We start from the raw sequence: 20303 nt of genomic DNA, 5'->3' as shown, positions 1-20303 counted from the left end.
CTTAAGTGGGGGCTGCACATAATGACTTCCTTCCAAAGAGTGCAGTATGAAGAAAGGGTAAATGAGGAACCGTACAGTAGAAAAACCCGACAAATGCTCTCTCAGCCAGCTATCAAGGTCAACATCAACAGTGCTAAGTCATCTTAACAGTATGTTCCCTTGATATGATGGAATGAAAATGACACTTGACCTCAGTGGTTTTTCTCCCCCCAAACCCATAATCCCTATCTGACCATGAGAAAAATACCAGACAAGCCCAGTCTGAGCGGCAATCTACCAAATATCTGACGAGCATTTTTTCAAATCTGTCAAGGTCATAAAAAACAAAGAAAATCTGAGGAACTGTCATCTATCAGAGAAGACTAAGGAGACATGACTAAATGTAATGCAGTATCCTTGATGTGATCCTGGAAGAGGCAAAGGGCATTAAGAAAAAACTAATAAAATCCAAATAAAGTATGGAATTTACCAATGTTGGATTCTTAGTTATAACTGGTATACCACAGTAACGTCACACGTTAAGGATAGGGTGTAGGGTATATGGGAACTGTCTGTACTGTTTTTGCAACTTTTTTCTTGAATCGAAACCTATTCTAAAATAGAATGTTTGTTTAAATTTTAAAAAGAATAGGAATGGGGCATGCACGGTAGGGAAGGATTGGAAATTGGGTTGGGCATCCCTGATAAAGTGACATTTAAGCAAAGACTTGAAGGATATGAGAGAGTTGGCCATAGAAATTTTATTTTATTTTATTTTATTATGTTATGTTAATCACCATACATTACATCATTAGTTTTTGAGGTAGTGTTCCATGATTCATTGTTTGCGTATAATGCCCAGTGCTCCATGCAGAACATGCCCTCTTTAATACCCATCACCAGGCTAACCCATCCTCCCACCCCCTCCCCTCTAGAACCCTCAGTTTGTTTCGGCCATAGAAATTTCTAAGGAAGAGTGCCACAGGCAGAGGGAAGCATCAGTGCAAAGGCCTGAGGCAGGAGTGTGCCTGGTATAGAGAACAGCAAGAAGGTCAATTGTAAATGCAGCATGGGGACCCAGAGGGGCTGGAAGCAGAGGAGTTGAGGAGACGCCAGAAGGGTAACTGGCTGGGGGAGAAAAGATGATGTAGAACATTGTGTGATGTTGGCTTTGACTTTGAGCCACTGTTGAATTTTGAGCAGGGGAAACACATCATGCAACTTAAGTTTTAAAAGCATCCCTCTGATCCTAGAACAGAAGAAGACATTAGTGAAAAAACTGGTGAAACTTGAATAAAGTCTGTAAACTACGGTTCATTAATAGAGATCCATCAATGTTAATTTCTTAGCGTTGTAATCCATGTAATATGGAAGGTTATGTAAGATGTTAACGTTAAGGAAACGGAGTGAAAGGTATGTGAGCACTGTCTGTACTGTCTTTGCAACTTTTCTGTAAATCTGCAATTATTCCAAAATAAAAGAGTTTATTAAGAAAAGAAATTGCATACAAAGAGACCAGATCTATCGAGTGTTTTTTTATAACCAAAAAAGGGGGAATGGGGTATGGGAGAAATTTGGAACTGATGGAAAGGTCAATCACTGTGATTGTGAAGATGGTATCATGGGTGTATGCATATATCCAAGCTTATCAAATTATATACATTAAATATGTGCAGTTTTTTGTATATCAGTTATATCTCAATAAAGCTATTAAAATAATAAACTATACCGTCATCTTTTAAAAAATGAAATTGCACTGTAGGAAAGAATGGGGGATCAATTATTCCAGTCAGAGGCTTGGACCCATCACATGCCAATCCTAAATGCCAATCCTTAACACACCAAAATCACAGATTTCATTTCCCACAGAAAGATGGCCTAAGATTCATTCTAATACTCGTGTTGTGGTCAGCAGTGGAAGGGATCTCTCCTCAGACTCAGACCAGGAGAGGAGCTTTGGAGTACTCAGCAGGACAAGGAAGGTTGGAATTGTGTAGGTCATAAGTAAGCAAACTTCGAAAGATTATTTGAAAGAGAACCAATAACACAAGTACAGAGCTCCTGGTAAGTATCCAGTAAAACATTAGGACAGTGGGGAGGAGGGGGGTGTTTGCGCTGGGGGAGAGAACACTTAAAGGTTCCTTAGTTGACACTTTCCTGCATTTCTCCAACTACAGAATTCAGATTCTCTCTAAACAATGGGCTGATTTCTTTATCACTTTACATTCTACCACTTAATTTGTGGCCTTGAGACTCTAACCACATCTTAGTTTAGATAAGCTGCCTTATATTTAGTACTGGCATAATACTATAATACTTTATGGTCAAAAGGCAGGGATTTACAATGTCGACCACTGACAGTTATTCCAGAGCTTCATCTCCTCAGCGTCCACAGTATTTTTTTAAGATTTTATTTATTTGACAGAGAGAGAGAGGGAGGGAGGGAAACAGAGAGCACAGGCAGGGGGAGAGGCAAGCAGAGACAGAGGGAGAAGCAGGCTCCCCGCTGAGGAGAGAGCCTGACACAGGGCTCGATCCCAGGACCCCGGGATCATGACCTGAGCCGAAGGCAGACGCTTAACCGACTGAACCACCCAGGCGCCCCCTCAGCGTCCATAGTATATAATTAAATTGTCACTTGCTTGAAGTTAAAGCCTTTCTGCATTCACTCTGGTCACTTTTTTCCCCCTTTGGAAAAAGCTGCTTCCTCTCTTGAAATCGCTTCTGTCTATGCTACATTGGTCAAATTTCTTATTACTTGCAATTTAGCAATAACTAAATAATGGCACTTTCACTAATATATAATTGATACCTATTTGTGGAAGCTGGTAGGGAAGACTTTTTGATCACCGAAAATAAAATAGATCTTTTCTGTTAAGCTTCAATGTCATCCTCACAGTAAGCAGTGAAAAACCTTCCCAGAGAAGATAAGTCATCCCACTAAACTCACACTTCCATGTGGTGTCATGCATAAGTGGGTGACTGGTCATTGTTGCTTTTTCTTTTTCTGCGTGCCACATCCCTATTAACCTTACCTTGGGACAAAAATGAAATATTCTAACTTACAGAATGATGACTTATTGAAAACTGCATGAATGACTTTCTTTTTTTTTAATGAAAAGGGATACATTTCTTTAGAATTGTACTGATTTATCCCCAGGAAATCCAAAGGCTCTGAAAGACATGAATGAGCTTCACATTACTGTCAGTATTTTTCTTAAAACATCTATTAATTATTCAAAGTATGCTAAGGGGTATTTCAGAGGCACAGCAAAATGTTTAAATAGATATTTCCAAATATCTTATATGGCTGTTTAATATTTATGATGCTTCTACAATGTGTTCTCACCTTTATAAAATGCAATGACCCTGGATCTCTTCTATGGAACATCACTTGCCTCACAATAAATAGATGGATAATATAAAAACTGTGCTAACTACCCTAAGTTTTACACCATCCAATTTATCTTTCATCAGATTAACATCTTAAAGCAATGTGTAGAATAGAGAAAAAGCTAAGCCCATCTTGTATTAACAAAAATAGGACCTCATATTTTTAATGCTCTTTAAATTATAAACCACTTTTCCATAAATTAACTTGCTGGAGCCTTACAACAACTCTGAGACATAGTTAAAATAGGTATCTTATCTCCATTTCATAGATAGGGCAGCTAAAGCTGAGAAGTGCCTTAACGTCCCAAAAGTACATACATGAAAAAGGAGAATGGAAATAACAAAAAAACTAGTCTTTGATATTTGATCCAATGATCAATGTCAGGCTACAAACTTTGAATGGAATTACCTGTACTAATATGAAAATTGTATCACTCTATTTTCCCCTTTCCCAGAGGAAACCATAACAGAACTTAAGGTAGTTCTGTAATCATGTATCTTCCTATTTATATATTAGAAATTACTTACAAGTACACTCACTTCTTTCACATCACTGTTAAATAAATTACAAACCAAGAGAACTCACTGTAATAGTTGAAATTACTTTAAAGGAAGGACAACTGTCTCCCCCAAATTAATGTGTTTAGAAGAAACTGTACCCATCTCCCAGATATTCATCTTTTAAACCCACAGATGCCCAACAGATGCTCTAAGTTTAATATTCCTGGAAATTCTGGTGTCATCTGTATATGTTAAAGGGGTGCCTTACCCTTATAAATACTCTAGAGACCAGAGAAGAGAGTGAGGTTCTTACACTGGCCCCATTTTCCAGGCAGGGTGACTGTCAGGATAATAGAAATAGAGGATAATAAGAGGAAGATCAGGATTAGTACAATGCAGTCTTTCAGTTACACTTCTATAACTACCTCACTAGTCAGCTTTCATCCTTCATGATTCAATTTAACCTAGCTGTCTCTCCAAGCTTGAGTAGAAAGTAGGCCTCACCCTGCCTCTTGTATATTTAAGACAAATGCTTCCTAATGTTAAGATTAGCCCAAATAGCTCACTATCTAGTTACAAAGGCCTAACTTGCAACAAATGATCGTGTTTCCTAATAAGTGAACACAAAATATCTTGCCATGAGCTCTAAGCACTTCTGAAATAAAATGACAGATCATTATTGCTCATTTGTTATGTCCAAAAAAACTGCTCTTCACAAAATAATTATCATTGCTGTTGGTTTTCAGTAATGTTAATTAACAATAGAAACAGTGTAAATCCCTGATTATTATATCAAAGTTTATAATTAATACTAAACTAGGATATAATTAACTTTTATCACCTAACCTTGGAAACTGCTGAATCTTAATTTTTTCCATGATGTGGCTTTAATTTGTAGCTATGATGCAGGGGAGGTTTTTCCTTATTATCAGCAAATAGTTGCAGGTCATAGTGGAAGAAGAAAACAGTAACCTAAATAGTTTGGGGTGATCACTGCAAATTCTGTGCTCCGACACATGAACCAGTGGGAGTTTATTTCATTATCAGTATTTAGAATTCCATTAAAGAAAATCGTGGTGGAAGAATCCATTCTATGAATTTTTCATGTTACACTCCCAATGCATTTTTTTTTAATTTTGGAAATAAATGTCTGATCTAAGAAGGTATATATCCTTTCCTGAAGTTAAATTAAAGGACATAGTATTTCTTAGTAACAGGTACGCTAAAGATAGATCTTAGCAGCGTCAATAATATTGATTGTCCTTGTAGAAAACCAGTCTGTCTCCACCTACTACAGAATATTACTCAGAGCTCTTCTCTGTCCATAAATCTGAAAAATTCTGTCAATTTTACAGAGACTGATTTATTAAGCTATCTTAATCTAGATGTGATATTTATCTTTCTTTACTATTTTTTTTACCCTCTATTACCTTTTACAATGTCATCAATGTTTGCCATCTGAATACCACGTATAACTTTGTCACTGCTTTGTCGGTTCTGTAAGTATTTTCCAAATATACTCATTCCTCAGCATCCTCTTGACAACAGATATCCCCCTCCACGTACCACCCAATTTGTCTTTTCATCTTCACAGGAAATCTTTTTGGAAAAAGTTTGGACTTTGTGTGTCTACTACTCCTCGTTAATTCAATTGTCAAAGGAAGATGACTTCCTTGTTGCTAAATACAACATTCACTGCTTTGTTATTTTTTATATATTTCTCAATATATAAAAGCATATATAATAAAGGAGTCAGTATCGTTGACTACTCCCTCCTTCTTCCCTGTCCATCATTACTTTACACTTCTTCCTGCTCTAGGGGCCATTCCAACTCACTCTACCTTGCTGGCTTCTCTGTGAGGCCTCCAAGACTCAGTCAGTGACCCTCTAGTTTTCTGTATCTCCCCATCACATCTTTTGGCTTTCAATACCACTTATGTACTTTTGACTCCCAAAATTACCCGCATGTGCCTGAGACCTGCCTGGTATACCAGACTCATATGGCATCTACCAATGTGCTATATCAACTTGGATACTGGACTGGGGATGCGGTTCACAGAACATTCCAGAATTTCACCATCTACCATTACTGTTCCTCCCTAACACTATCCAATCTTAATAAATGTATGTCGCAGGAAAGGGAAGAGATTACGACACCAAACTCCTTAAGCAGGCAGAAGGAAATTAAATCTGCACAAGTAGAAGTGTTCATCTTTGCTGGGAGAACAATCAGTTCACAGTGACTGAAAAGAAAGCATGGCATGTGAGCAGAGATGGAGGTAGTAGTGATAGGAATTTGTGGAAATGATCTTCTTTCACATTCACTGAAATGGGAAGCAAGGTCTTCAGCTGAGAGCCATCGTGGAAGATAGGTTGAGCATGCCACCCAAATCACGTCAAGCTCTAGGACAAGCTAGTGAACTTTCTGTGTCGTGATGTGTAGTGATGGGGCATCCTTTCTGCAAATGAGACATGGATCCACCACTATTACCCATCACATGGGATATTTTCTTTTTAATTTTATTTATTTATTTGAGAGAGAAAGGGAGAGAGTGTGCCAGTAGGGGAAGGGGCAAAGGGGGGAGGGAGAGGGACAAGCAGACTCCCCACTGAGTGTGGAGCCTGACAGTGGGGCTCGATCTCACGACCCTGAGACCATGACCTGAGCCAAAACCAAGAGTCAGACACTTAACTGACTGAGTCACCCAGGCACCCCTCACATGGAATACTTTTATAAACTTTACCAAGCAACTAAAACAAAGCACTCATTTAAGACTAAAAACTTTCAATGGTTTGTCTTTGGAAGAGTGCTAGTCCATCAATATATAAGAAAAAGTTTGTTGCAAAAAAGAAAAAAGTTTGTTGCAACCAGGCTCAATGAATTTCAAACATACCCCTTTAGAAGATGAATGTCAGGAATCCAGCTGAGCAGCTCCTCATGGAGACCATAGAGACGGCAGTTAAGGCATGAAGGACAAAGGGAAATTGCAGGAAAGCACACTGGCAAACAATGAGGGGTGCAGCCTTGTTGTGTGGCATGAGGAACATATTCTCAGGGAGTGCAATATTAAGACAGGCAGTATTTTCATTGAGCAAAGAAAAGGCTGAGCTGTTTGGAGATAAAAAGAGGAACTGGCAAGCAGGAGGGATATATAGATATCTCTCCTAATACAAATCAAAAGACAGAATTTCTTAATATGGCCTAAAATAAGGATCACACTGTTAGTCTTTAATTGTGAACTAATGACTATGTTCATAAGCTTATCCCAGAAGCATCACAGACTCATAATAAAAAATAGTAAATTGTCCAAGGTTACTTCGAACATCCTGTCAATCTGGGCAGTCATCACTTTTAACAGCTACCTGTGGAGATTATGTAAGAACATTTCCAGAGATGGGGATCAATAATATATCTGGAAAGGCAGTGTAGCTTAGTGGTAAAGAGCATGTTTTCTAGAGCTAGACTGGATTCAATTCTGTTACTTGCTAGCCACATGACCTTTGAGCAAGTCGCTTAAACTTTCTGAGCCTCTGGTTCCTCATTTGTGAAAGGGATAACAAGAGCATCAAGTGTGAGGATTGCTGTGATAATTCTGAATTACTACAAGGCTTAGCTCAGTGTAGTATCTCTGTAAACTGACTAATAACAATCATCAGAAAGATCTTCATTACACCAGTTTTCAAAGTATACATCTTGTTTCTTTAACTGATTGTTTCTAGTTATGAAATCTGAAGCAACCTAAACTATTGCAATAATTCTTTCCTCCTAGGACCTCCTACCACTTTTCTGGGCTATGTTTTTGGTTGAATTTACATAGCTATAACATGAATTGTAATCATTATGTGTATTTCTTGAAAAGAGCACCCCCTTCTTATTCATAATTGCTCCCTTCATGGTCCCGTACTTTTTTTTTTTTTTAACAATTTTATTTATTTATTTGTCAGAGATAGAGCGAGAGCGAGTGAGCACAAGCAAGGGGAGAAGCAGGCAGAAGGAGAAGTAGGCTCCCTGCTGAGCAAGAAGCCTGACGCAGGACTCGATCCCAGGACGCTGGGATCATGACCTGAGCCGAAGGCAGACGCTTAACCGACTGAGCCACCCAGGCATCCCAGTGGCCCCATACTTGATATTTGCTCAAGGACTGTATACTGAATGACTGGCAACCCTTCCAATTTTTAAAGATAATTCTTACGTGCCTTCTATGTGTTCTGCTCTCCAAGCTAAACATTTCCAAAATTTTCACTAATTCTCATATGTCATCATTTCAGCCTCCCACTCAGCTTGCTTTGAACGTATTCCAGTCTTTCAAAGATCGTCATAAAATGTGGCACCCAGAACTGAACCCAACACACCACATATGGCCTGACAAATACTGAGTATTCTGGAATTATCAATTCCTTAATGTGGACATTATTCTTCTACAAATGCAACAAAGAACAAAATACGTTCTGAAGAATAGCTGATTTATTAGTATTCCACCATGAATGTGCTCTCTCAACAGATGTAGTTCATATGGAAAAGCATTCATCATCAGGACTCAAAATGTACCACATAGCTTTTTCTTTTCTTTTCTTTTCTTTTATAAAGGTGTAAGGCTGACTTGATATCTAAATATCTACATGCTTCTAATTCACCTTGCTAAGGTCACCTAGAGAGTCATATGGTCATGAATCACTATTAAAGTACCTAAAACCGAGCTGTGCCCCTCTTGAGGGTATGTTTTCTGCCACTAAACACACATATATAATAGATTATATAATCTATTGAAAAATTGGGCAATACCTAGTATTATCTCATGAGGTATATAGGCCAAGATCTAATCAAACAAGTTAAGGTCTCTTCATTTATTTTTTCAGCTTTACTAAAGTATAAGAGACAAATAAAACTATATATATTTAAGGTATACAACATGATGATTTGATATACATACATATTGTGAAATGATTACCACATGATCGTATGACTCTCTAGGTGACCTTAGCAAGGTGAATTAGAAACATGTAGATATAGTTCTTAATGTATTAAGATCTTTTAAAAGTTAGTGAATATAGAAATCCTACCATGTGAATTTCTTTTGTGAGAAATCAGAGCTTGGACCAGCAACAATGAGATCAAAAGTGTCCTTAGGACAGTAGTAAGCACAGGCTGAGATAATGCTCTCATTATAATGCAGAAAGTTTTCTATTATTTTAATTTGATCCCTACTGGAAGATATCCATTTTATCAGTTACAAGATGGATATATATATATACACACACACACACACACACAAACTCAAAATCCCTCTGGGACTGTCATCTATAGTGACAAAACAGAATAGAAACCACATTATTTTTCAAACAGACTTATGAGGATATTATTGAAATGAAATCTTGTGTTAAAATTTCCCCTGGACTGAGAAACGTGAAATGCTATAATCAGAAAATGACATAAGTGAAAAACATTACATTTATGGGCGTTAAGCCAGGGTTTTGAAAGTAGACATTATAGGAAAAAAACATAAAAGAGAAAATTAAAGTATCAATGCCTTTGGCATCCATTTAGGGCACTATTCATAGAATAGTGTGATTTTATAATGATTTAGGTCATTCTTCTATATGATACCATTAGGTAAAATGACAGTATTTTTTCCCCATGTCACTGATGAAGAGATTTGAGCAGAATTTCAACAGCCTCACTTCAACTAGCAGAAAACATAAGGCTGCTTCTGGTAGCACAGTGTGGTGAATGCACCAATGCCCCTTCAACTCGAGGAACATGAAAATCCTGGACAAAAGCATTAATTCACAGCTTAGCTATATAGAGAGAAAAAGATATCTCTAGTTTCCAGAAGCAGAAAGGAAGTCAAAGCCAGAGTGTTAACTCTACATGTTGATATCACGGTGCTTTAGGATGTTATCAAGCCTGAAAATAGGCCCTGGAAGCATGAGGCTAAGGTTGTAATGCCCACAGAGGGTGTGGTCTTGTGTCCATATGAAGTCTGATATGAAGAAATGGAACTGAAATCTCTACATAAATCCCTGCATTAAAGGGAACTGGAAAAACTACACTTTCCAGAATAGAGAGGCATCAAGAAAAATGGCCATCTGCCCAGTCTTCTGGCTGGGAAATAATTAAGAGTTCTCTGAGAGGGGCGCCTGGGTGGCTCAGTCGTTAAGCATCTGCCTTCGGCTCAGGTCATGATCCCGGGGTCCTGGGATCGAGCCCTGCATCGGGCTCCTTGCTCCACGGGGAGCCTGCTTCTCCCTCTCCCACTCCCCCTGCTTGTGTTCCCTCTCTCACTGTGTCTCTCTCTGTCAAATAAATAAAATCTTTAAAAAAAAAAAAAAAAAGAGTTCTCTGAGAAATCAAAAATCCTACACTCTGCCACATCTGTGGAGATTGAAATTCTTATCTCCTGTGAGACAGAGAGATGCCATGGTTTGACATTAATGTCTAATATGAAACCCCTGAGGTCCCTGTCGGAAGACAAGGAGTATATTCACAAACCCAGAAACCCTTCCAAGGAAAACAACTGTTCTTAAAAAAAAAAAAAAAAAAAGTAATTTCCCCAGTATATTTTCTAAAGCTAGGGTAATTTTGATATTTTAACCACTAAAAGATAATAAGGGAAAATAAAATAATTATACCAATCTCATTTAGGAATATAATGTTAAATCCTAAATGGCATATTAGGAAACTGTATGTATCATTCTATTAAATCAAAGATTCCATTTTCATTAGTATGCTGAATAATCCTACCATGGAAAGCCAGAACAATGAGTGATATTTGTTTCTCAATCATCGCTGAGCTAAGAAGAAAGTAATAAATCCTAAAATGCCAAAAAACAAATTGAAAGAACTACCACAGAGAGGTGAGCAACCTCATAAGGCAGTTTTTAAACGGAGGCCCTGGGCTGAACTTTTGCTTGCTGGAGAAGGAAAAATAGCCCCCTTGGAATTTCTAAACACACACTGATCCTAAACAGGTGAGTTTACAGCTGAATTTCACACTACTCACAAGGAAACATAAAACCTCCCCGGATGAATGACTTTTACCCCAAGCCTAAGGAATACCCACACAAATACAATGTTGCAAAGATTATGTGAATATAATAAAAATTCATAAGATGTTATACATGGAAATGAGGCACCATGATCGAGGCAGAAAAAAGGTAGAATCAGATACACAAAAATTTCATACGTAGGAATCATCAGATACAAAATGTAAAATAACTATGTTTATTTATTTTTTTTAAAGATTGTATTTATTTATCTGACAGAGAGAGAGAGTGAGAGAGCACAAGCAGGGGGAGTGGCAGAGGGAGAAGCAGGCTCCCCACTGAGCAGGGAGCCCGATGTGGGGCTCGATCCCAAGACCCCGGGATCATGACCTGAGCTGAAAGCAGCCACCCAACCGACTGAGCTACTCAGGCACCCTTAAAATACCTATGTTTAAAACATCTGAAGAGGGGCACCTGGCTGGCTCAGTCGGTTAAGCGTCTGCTTTCGGCTCAGGTCATGATCCCAGGGTCCTGGGATCAAGCCCCACATCGGGCTCCCTGCTCGGCGGGAGGCCTGCTTCTCTCTCTCCCACTCCCCCTGCTTGTGTTCCCTCTCTCACTGTCTCTCTGTGTCAAACAAATAAATAAAATCTTAAAAAAATATATATATATCTAAAGAAATAAAAGAAAAAAATTAAAAATACCAGCAAGAACCTATAAAACTAAACAAATTATACAAAAATTAACAAGACAGGAAACAACAAGTGCTTGTGAGGATGTGGAGAAAGGGGAACCCTCTCACACTGTGGTGGGAATGCAAGCTGGTGCAGCCACTCTGGAAAACAGTGTGGAGGTTCCTCAACACGTTAAAAATAGAGCTACCCTATGACCCAGCAATTAAACTACTAGGTATTTACCCCAAAGATACAGATGTAGTGAAAAGAAGGGGCACCTGCACCCCAATGTTCATAGCAGCAATGTCCACAATAGCCAAACTGTGGAAGGAGCTGAGATGCCCTTCAACAGACGAATGGATAAAGAAGATGTGGTCCATATATACAATGGAATACTACTCAGCCATCAGAAAGGATGAATACCCACCATTTGCATCAACTCAACATGAATGGAACTGGAGGGGATTATGCTAAGTGAAGTAAGTCAAGCAGAAAAAGACAATTATCATATGGTTTCATTCATATATGGAACATAAGGAATAGCACAGAGGACCACAGGGGAAGGGAGGAAAAACTGGGAAGAAACCAGAGAGAGACACAAACCATGAGAGACTCTGGACTCCAGGAACCAAACTGAGGGTTACAGAAGGGAGGGGGTGGGGGGACGGGGTAACCAGGTGATGGGTATTTAGGAGGGCACGTGTTGTGATGAACACTGGATGTTATATGTAACTAATGAATCATTGAACTCTACATCAAAAACTAATGATGTACTATATGCTAACTGAATATAATAAAAAAAACAATCAAATGGAATATCTAGAAATTTAAAATACTATAAAATTTGAACTTTAAGTACTCAGGATCAGCTAAAACATATATTCAATAGAGATGAGGAAAAACTAACAATTGATAGATATGAAGAAATTATCCAGAATGTATAATAGAGAAAAAAAGGTAGTGGATATACTGCAAAGAAAAATGGAAGATAGAGTAAGAAGGCCTAGTATCTCTGAGTAATGTTCTTCCATTTTCTCTATGCTTTCCATCTGGAAGTCTAATTCTAGATAAATTCACAGAGAATTTTCCAGAATTGTTGAAATATACCAAACCTCAAAGTCATTCAGTTATACATGAAACATTCTTTAATGGCCATATATTTTATCACAAAGCAAATAAAAATTTTAATAAATTGCACTCATATACAATATGTTCTCTGACATAAGTAAAAATCAGCAATAAATGCTAAATAGGAAAGCCTTGTTTATTTGTAAACTGTAAAACATATTTCAAACAACTCATGAGTGAATGAATTAACCATGCTGGAAAGACACTTAGATGATAGGTACATAGGAAAAATACTTAAAATGATCTAAGTCAAGTATCTGTACTGGGGAACTAGAAAGGCTGAAATTTATGATCCAAACATACAAGTGAAAAGGTTTGAAAACGAACAACAGAATCCAAAGAAGATAAAATGAAGACAATACAGGTACAAGCACAAGTTAATAAATTAGAAACAAATAATAAAACAATAAAACAGAGAAAATCAACAGTATTATTTGAAAAGATTAATAGAAGTGACAAAAAGATAGAAAAACCAAAATCAAGCAAATTAAAAAGGGGGACATTAAAAATGTTACAGAAAATAAGAAGTTGAGAAGATTAAATAAACTACACATCAATAAACATAGAACAGCTCACATAAACACACGTATACAAATATTAAACAATATTGACACAAAAAGATATGGGACATATAGTGTTTCAAAACAGCTTAACAGTCAAAGAAACTGTATCAGAGCTTTAAAATTTTCCCACAGATAAGATTCCATGCTCAGCAAGTTTTACCGGTAAGATCTAAGAAAAATTTTACCAACTTATTCAAAAATATTCCAAGGACTAGAAACATGTGAAATAGTCTACTTGGTTATAATAATCAAAATCATTATAAACTTGATACCATAAAGCAAACCAACAAACAAAGCGTTTTTAAAAATGACCAGTCTCACTATCAGTCTAGATAAAGAGTGTGCAGTCTTTTTCTGTAAAGGGCCAGATGGAAAATAATTTAAGTTCTGTGGGCCAGACAGTGTCCACTGTAACTACTCAACTGTACCCTAGTAGCACAAAAGCAGTCAAAAACAGTATGTAAATGAGAGAGCAGAGCTGTGTTTCAATAAAACTTTATTTACAAATCACGCTGTGCTCACGCCCTGCCATCCACATGCCCTGAACCTGTGCTTCTCTACTGGGCGTAGCCAATGATGAACTGATACATTACAACAGCTCAGCCCACTCGGCTCAAAGCAGAAAGCCTCCGGAGTGGTACTCCCAGCACTGACTTTACCTGAGACCACATCCTTGCTTGCTTGGCTCTGTCCCTTTCCCTCCCATAGAGCGCTCTCTCAATAATTCATTTGCAACCAAACATCGGTCTGCTTTTAGTTTCCTGAACTAAGACACAAATGCATCAAGCAATGTGAAAAAGCATAAAATAGAGTTAAATTAGTTTTGTTCAGGGATATAATTCACCCCAGTGACAGAATTAAAGAGAAAATAATATGAATTTCAGTAGCATTTAAATACATTTGATTTTTTAAAATCAACTAGCAAATTTGGCACAAAAAGGAACTTCTTTAAAAGCAAACATTAAACTCAGGGCGAAATGAAGGAAATATTCCTTTTAAGATAATGAGTAGCATAAGAATGCCTGCTATCACCACTTCTCTTTAGCACTGTAATGGAGGACTTAGTTAGTACCCCAAAGAAGGAAAAACAAATTAAACACAGAATGATTGGAAAGGAACACACAAAATTATCATTATTCACTTAAGATAATTGTCTATATACAAACTCAAAAGTAATTATAGTTAAATCTACATAATTAATATGAGAACTTAGCAAATTCGCTGGGAAATAATTAATATATAAAAATAAACTATATCCCAATCTATACACACATAGATCTTATAGTTATTTTTTTAACTTTACAGTAGCAACAAAAATAAAGCTAAGAATAAATCTAACAAAAGTTGTACAAGGTCTTTTTAGAGGTAACTGTAAAGCTTATTATTAAAGAAAACCTAAATGAATAGAAGACTGATTTGGAAGACACAGTATCATAAATATGTAAAATATCCTCACATTATTTTATAGTCCCAATTTAATTTCAATCAAAATTTCACCTGGTATGAAAGAACAGTGCAATATTTATTCATGTCATTAAGGTTATTCCATCATTACCAGATAAAACATAAGGGGAATATATTTAAGAGTATGGATTTGGCAATTAGTTGGCCAGGGTTAAAAGCCCAGCTCCACCACTGACTGACTAGGAGACTTCAGTAAAGTTATTTAACCTGTCTGAACCTCGATTTTTTCATTTATGAAATGAATATAAAAGTATTTATCTCATAGGGGTGTTGTGGGGATCGAGTTAATAGGTGTAAACCACTGTGATAGTTAATTTTATGTCAACTTGACTGAGCCAAGGGAAGACCAGATAGCTGGTTCAACATTACTTCTGGGTGTGTCTGTGAGGCTGCTTCTGGAAGAGATTAGCATTTGAATTGGCGGACTTAGTAAAACAGATGGCCCTCCCCAATGTGGGTGGGCATCTTCCACTCTGTGGAAAGTCTGAATAAGAAAAAGGTGAAGGTTGAATTTGCTCTCCGCCTGACTGAGCTGGTTTCTCAGCCTTCTGACCCAGACTAGAATCTACACCATCTGGCTCTCAGGCCTTGAAACTACACCACTAGCTTTCCTGTGTCTCCAGCTTACAGGCAGATTTTGGGATTTCTCAATCTCCATAATTGTGTGGCCCAATACCTGTATCCTATTGGTTCTGCTTTTCTGGAGAACCCTGATTGATACAAATAGAGGAGTGCTGTATAGCTCCCATGTTAGCCCCAAGATCTACTCTGGATCCTTCTATACTCTGCTCTGTGCCCCAAGAGGCTATCCTTTATGAACTGAATCCATAGCTTCCCTAGCCCTCAGGCTTTTAGTTGGATTCAGCCAATGAGAGATAGTGGCAAGAAAATGGAGGGAAAAAGCAATGTGAGGGCAGAGTACTGTTTTCCCTGGTGCAACCCCCAGCCTCCCTCCCACCGACTCCTGTGGATTGCCTACTCTCCTCTCTGGGAATCCACAGCTCCTCTCAAACAACTATAGCCAGATCCTTCCGGCCTGCGGCAGTATGAGCCCCCCACTGTTTCTAGCCCAGCGGTATGGCATGATCACATGTTGTTTTGCCTAAAGCATATTCACAACTTCGCAAGTAATCAGTTGCCATTCTAAAGCATTAGAAAATGTACACAACCAATTAGACCTATTCTTTCTTTATTTTTTTAAGATTTTAAGTAATCTCTATACCCAACATGGGGCCCGAACCCACAACCCTGAGATCAAGAGTCACATGCTCTACCAACTGAGCCAGCCAGGCGCCCCTAGACCTACGATTTTAAAATAACACTGACAATATTTAAAAGACACCCAGGAATAAATCTAATAAAAGATGTCAGACATAATGGACAAATTAATAAAAGTTTATTGATATAGACAGACACAGTAAATGCTAACATTTTTAGATGGGTAGATTACTAATGTGTGTGGATAGAAAGACCATATATTGTAAAAATGTCAACATTTTCTTAATCTATGAGTTTAGTGCATTTAAAACAAATAATATTTTTGCAGGAATTAAGAAACTGATCCAAAAATGCATATGGAAATTTAAAAGGGCCATAATGGCAAGATAATTCTGAAGAACTCTAGGAGGGATATTTTGTATAAGACATATGGCTTATTAAAAGCATACAGTAATTTTTAAAATGTCATGTTGGCAAAATTTTAGGGATAATCAATAAGACAATGGCAAAAAATAGGATAATCAATAAGACAATGGCAAAAAATAGTCTATAAGTATGTTAACATGCATATACACATATGCATACACACCAAGAATTTGGTATAAGAGAGATTACATTACGAAGGCATGGCAGGGAGAATGTGCTATTGGATTTTATAAAGGGCACCGATACATTTGGCCATTCATATGGAAAACCACTTTTTTTTTTTTTTACTGCTTATACTACACAAATCTAATATAAATCGAAACCTGATGAGAAGAATTAAAACATAAAAATATTAAAAGAAAATATAGGAAATATGTTAATGACATTGAAGTAGTAAAGGAAAAGACAAAAAAAACAAAAAAAAGGAATTGAGAATGAATAAAAATTATGAATTTATCTTTGGCCAAATTAAAATCTTCTTTCAAAAGATGCCATAAATAAAGTTAAAATATAAGTGACACTGTGGGAAAAGATGGTTGGAATGATTTTAATTCTTATGAGTTCAGTATTAGTATATAAAATATACAGATATAAATATACATGTATATAGGTAAAAGTATTTACTATATGTATATGTATGTGTGTGTGTGTGTGTGTCTGTTTAAAAGAAGAAAAATCCTGAATGGCTAACGGCATAAAAAAGTTACTCTACTTCCTCACCAACCAGAAAAAAATAATAATTATAAAAAATTTTGATGTCATTTTATATCAATCTGATCCACATCTACTTAAAGTGTCTGATATTACTAAGTGTTGACAGGAAAATGCAGTAACAGACACTTTCATACACTCTTTTGGGGAATGTAAAATGGTTGTTTTATAAAATCTATAGCCCAAACTTAGGGAAGATCTCCCTCTCCCTTCTGTCATAAATTCAATCTCAGGTTCTTGTAAGGCAGTGAATACAAGTTTCATAATTCTAAGATACTGATATCAATCGGGAAGGTTTACAAATTATTTCTAGTTTGCTACTCAAGATAACATTAGGTAGTATTATGATCTTGCACTTTCAGCTTTCTCTTGACGTGGTCCCTTTCCTTTAGTCATTTTATACTTAATAGTAGAGTTGTTTGGACTTCACTTTTAAAATCAAATCACCTGATATTTATAACCAGGTGATATTTATTTATGATCACCTCATATTTATCATGTGGCAAAAACAAAATACCATTAATGTTGCAGACACTTATAATTTAAAATAATAATGCACAAGTCAGAAGAGAATATAATTAGGTTCTAAAACAAAATAAGTGCTTAAGCCTGCTTTCTATCTACAAAATTATTCTGCCTCTGAATGCTGATATGATGGTAGTAATTTCGTAAGCCTGGTTGAAAAACTAATCTGAATTTCAAAGAAATTTCCATTACTTTTCTTTTAGCTCCGGAATGCAGTACATAAATTGGAAATATTCACTTGTCAAAAATACCATTTCCCATTTTCAGTTCTGTTCTAATTTCCATCCTAAAAGTCATTCTCTGCGTGTGATACCATAGCAGGACTTCTAGTGGTACAGCCCGGCATTAAGAGAAGTAAAAGATATCAAACTTGACAAAGGAGGAAGCTCTCCCTGGCACAGAAGACATTTCTAAAAACTGCAGGACTCCTCCACAAATAGTATCATTTAAATAATCCTTTTAATAAATGTCAATATCTAGCACTCTAGATAAGAGTTTCACCTACTTTTATTTCCCTAGTCCCAGCCACAAATTACAAAAAAGCAATAAAATCAACAAAATCTACTGTATTCCTCTTATCTGGCTTGAACAAATTCTCAAGACATTAAGACGTATGTAGATGTATTTCAAGATGTCACATTGTTTCAAAAACCTCTTAAAAAGTTCAAACAAAACCAATGAAAATGGAGTAAATATGTAAAATCACCCTTTTTTCAAAGTAACAACACAGCCTTTTGGTCAAAATGGTTACCAAAGCAATCTTGGGATGAATATCATTAAAACAACCTATGCATCACCAAGCACACTATCAGTGATTTTTCTTTTTGAGGTTTTCTGGGTTTTGTTTTGTTTTGTTTTGTTTTGTTTTGTTTTGTTTAAAGTAGGCCCCACGCCCAACATGGGGCTTGAATTCACAACCCCCAGATCGAGAGTCGCATGCTCTATTAACTGAGCCAGCCAGGCAACCACTGTCAGTGATTTTTAAGGTAGATTTCCAGAATTGGAATTGCTGAATCAATGCACACCCATTTAAAACTTTAGGAAATTTTGCCAAGATCCCACAGAGGGTTTGTACCAAGACACACTCAAGTCAACAGTGTATGAGACTCAGTATATGCTCGCCCTTTTGCCCCTACTGTCAATTTTTAAAAACTCTTTACTGTGTGGCAGACAAACATGAATATGCATTCCTGGTCTTATCTGTGATGTTGAAGATCTATCCAGAGATGTACTGGCCCTTTGAAAACTTCTGCTGATCTCTACCTGATCATATGCTTCAACCAATTGCCTGTTGTTTTAACTTACAGAACTGAATTGAATCTTACTGCTTTCCCTAGTGTAATTCAATAATGTCTCAATAATGTTATGAATGTTTAGCCTTTCCTGAATATGTGGCAAATATTTTCGTTCACTCTACATGTAATTTTTAACTTTGTGTTTGCTTCGATCAGACAAATATAGTTCCTTTTTATATAATCAAATTTAAATCTTTGTTTTCCTTATATCTTTGAGATTTGCAATGTCACTTAAGAAATCGAATTCAGAGGCACCTGGGTGGCTCAGTTGGTTAAGCATCTGACTCTTGGTTTCTGCTCAGGTCCTGATCTCGTGGCCCGTGGGATCGGACAGGACCTGGGCTGGGCTCTGCGCTCAGTCTGCTTGGGTATGCTCTCCCTCTGCCTCTTCCCCCGCTCACACGTGCACTCTCTCTCTCTCTCACCCTCAGATAAATAAATAAATCTTTAAAAAAAATTGAATTCAAGAATAATAAAAATATTTTCCCATATTTTCATCTAACCATAATAAAAATTATGTAGGCCTAGAATCCACCTAAAATGTATTCTCATATATGGGGTGAGGTAGATAATTAACAATGTCTTTCCAAGAGTGTGGCCAAATTATTATGACACCACTGACTATTCCCTTCTTTGTCTACTGATAAAAAATGGCATCTTAAGCACTTATTAAAATTTATATATACACATATACATAAAATATATGTGAATGTATATATGTATATGTGTCTTTCCAAGTGTATGGCCCAATTATTACAACACCATATAATAATATATATAGTGACATACATGTATACATATATTATGTATAAATATATATGTATGTGTATATATGTGTATATGTATATATATATATGAATTAGTGTCTGAATTTTCTATTCTGTTTCACTGCCTTATTTTTCATACATTTAGCACTATCAAACTTTTAATAATGTTTCTTTATAAAATCTTTGCACATAGTAGAGAAATCTTCATTTGTTTTTTCATTATATATAATTAGCTTTATGTAATCTTTCTTCAAGATAATTTGAGAATCCTATTAAGTTGTATACAATATTCTTTTATTAAAATTGCATTTAATTTTACACTGATTCGATTGTTTCATTTTAATAAGAATCATGATGTTTGCAGCACATTTAAGCCACAGCGCTTGAATTTTGCTATGGTTTTAACAGTGGGGTAAGCCTACTTTCTCCTATATAAGGCTATGTTTTCCAAGTTTCTCCTTTACACCCACCAATAGGGCTTTATCCATATATCTATAAAAGTCTTCCACAACTTTGGTCAATTTATTCTTATGTACATCATATTTATTACTTAATTCCAAATTGCATTTTTAAATGATTATTGGTGCTAGTATATAGGAAAAGATGCTCTGTATATTTGTCTTGTACACAGGCATCTAATAACTTTTTATAAATTTCTGATCATTTTTTCATTTA

This window comes from Phoca vitulina, unplaced genomic scaffold (genome assembly GCF_004348235.1).
Source record: "Phoca vitulina isolate PV1807 unplaced genomic scaffold, GSC_HSeal_1.0 scaffold35, whole genome shotgun sequence".
Classification (NCBI taxonomy): domain Eukaryota; kingdom Metazoa; phylum Chordata; class Mammalia; order Carnivora; family Phocidae; genus Phoca; species Phoca vitulina.
The sequence above is the reverse complement of the archived record's forward strand: the minus strand, read 5'-3'. Positions refer to the sequence as shown.